The 2,523-nt window shown below is 45.1% G+C and overlaps 1 pseudogene; it reads left to right on the top strand.

Annotated features, from left to right (window-relative positions):
* Positions 1-272: 272 nt before the first annotated feature.
* On the top strand, positions 273-878 carry LOC147974271 (secreted RxLR effector protein 161 pseudogene; annotated as a pseudogene).
* The last annotated feature ends 1,645 nt before the right edge of the window (positions 879-2,523 follow it).

The following is a 2,523-nucleotide window of genomic DNA, read 5'->3' as shown; positions in this document are numbered from 1 at the left end:
TTGGGTTTGAGAGAAGTCCATTGGAACATGTGGTCTACAAGCATGGAGATGAGTCCACTTTTCTGCTAGTTGGAGTGTATGTGGATGACCTTGTCATTACCGGCACAGACAAAGGGCTAATCAGAGAGTTCAAGGATCAGATGAAGATGCTCTTCAAGATGAGTGACCTTGGATTACTCAGCTACTACTTGGGGATTCGGGTATCCCAAACAGAGGGTTAAATCACACTTCGTCAGCGGAGTTATGCGGAGAAAATCCTAGAGGTAGCCGGCATGGAAGAGTGCAACAGTAGCAGCACTCCAATGGAGTGTCGTTTGAATCTCAGGAAGGAGGATGAAGGCAAGCTGTTTGATCCCAAGCTGTACCGCAGTGTGATAGGCAGTCTTCGCTATCTTGTCAACACAAGACCTGACATCGCACGTGCCGTGGGAATTGTAAGCGGATTCATGGAGACCCCGAGCACTCATCATTGGGCAGCCGTGAAATGGATTCTCAGGTATATTCGAGGGACGCTGGGCTACGGCTGTCGTTATCAGGCCGGGCACGGCGAGGTGAAGCTTGTTGGCTATACAGATAGTGATCATGCCGGTGACACTGAGGACCGGAAGAGCACCTCCGGCAATGTATTTTTCCTTGGCAACAATCTTGTCACTTGGAGCTCGCAGAAGCAGAAGGTAGTGGCTCTCTCTTCTTGCGAGGCTGAGTACGTCGCTGCGGCAGTGGCGGCGTGCCAAGGTGTGTGGCTCTCTCGTCTGATCAGTGAGATGCTCGGGAGGCCGCAGGCCAAGTTCAAGCTGTTTGTGGACAATCAAGCTGCCATTGCTCTCAGTAAAAATCCAGTCCATCATGACCGTAGCAAGCATATTGACATCAAGTAACGATGTGGGCTGTCACACACTGGTTTTTGGACGAACACCAATAGCTAGCCCATTTATTGCGCCCCGCCATCTACCTATCTTATTCTACACGATTCGTATCCATCTCCTCACCTCCCACATACACGATATATCCAACCGCCCAAATTTGATTCTCATCTCTAATCCAGAGGGCTGCCCTGAGCTTTCTTTATCGATGTCTACTTCCGCATCCTCCTGTGGCCCAGAGTAGATGCCGCCCCTAACAGAGCAACCATTGTTAGCTAAAGTCAGTCCAAATGTAGTTCAAATAAGCAATCAGAAATCATGGGTCAGTACCTTTTGTTGATACTACGTAGTGGTTTGAACTTGCATTAGACTATGTGATGGCCGATCCAGATCCAGATCCAGTTAAGCACTGAAGGAGCCATCAAACTTGGCTTCGCATCAATCACCCAATAGTCTTCAGCGCTTCTATCTGTATACACAGCAAAGGATCAATGGAGGCCAGACTGCAGCCACTCTGTGGCCGTTTTTGTAATCCTGCTTCTGCTTTTCCATCTCTTGTGTTTCTAAATTCGAATTCAATGGACAAACCGTGTGCGCGTAACCTTCTACTTAGTTACACTTGTCAGCATTGCAACCTCCAACACCACTACTTCCTCCGTCTCATAATGTAAGTCATTTATTGACACTACAGTATGGAATGGTGGGAGTAGCATTTAATTTGTGTACCATTGAGCAAGCAAAAATGCAGGAGCCACAAACTACAGAGGCGTCAACAGACAACAACGACAGGATGCAAAACTAAACTCCATGATTACATGGCATGATGTTTTGCATATCCATCAGCACTAAGTATGCACCAAAACTATAGCAATTTCTTCCCTCAACGATGGGTTCAGTGCTGTATATTTAGAAATTCAAAAATTCCTTAATATCCAGACAATCAAATATTCAGAAAGCATAGGAACCCAATGAAAATTCAGAAATATGACTGTCACTATAAACCCATTTTCGGATGTGAGGGAATTTAATATATATCACAACATCCTATTGTTGAGCTATTTACTATATGAGTATGGTTAGTGATAACATGTAATCAGAATGATGTTCTTCATCCTTCAAGTAAAGAAAATAACGAGGAGGGCTCCTAATAGATGAACTCCACACACAAAGATATCATATAATTGCTACTTTTTCAGAGAGTTGCATTTCTTAAAAAGAAACTAAGTTTAATATTTATACAAGTGAGAAACACATTCCGACTCAAGAAGTAGAATGAGAGACATCACCGATGCCAATGAAATCACAACGTTTCAAAGCGGCTGCTCGGACGAGTATCTCACTCGTGACCTAGGAAAAGTCGAGCTGCAGAGTATGACCGATCTCATGAATGTAGCCTCTTCCTTCTACTTCGGTAGGCCTGGGGAACCAGGCAAAAGAATGTATTGACCCCAACACAGCGCAGCGATCCCGGAACACTAGTATTAGGGTTTACTTTTTTCTACAATCATTCTAAGAAGGGTTAATTATCCTTTTGCCCTCAGTGGTGTCCATGTGCTCAGTTTTGCCCTCAGATGCGAATTGTGCTCAGTTTTGCCCCTAGTCCATGCACAACAACTATGACGAGGCCAAACGGCCATATTTGAGTCCATTCCGTCTGCCA

Source organism: Triticum urartu, chromosome 4A, assembly GCF_056163025.1.
Source record: "Triticum urartu cultivar PI428250 chromosome 4A, HENAU_Tu73, whole genome shotgun sequence".
In the NCBI taxonomy this organism is placed as follows: Eukaryota; Viridiplantae; Streptophyta; class Magnoliopsida; order Poales; family Poaceae; genus Triticum; species Triticum urartu.
This window is presented reverse-complemented; position numbering and strand designations above follow the sequence as displayed.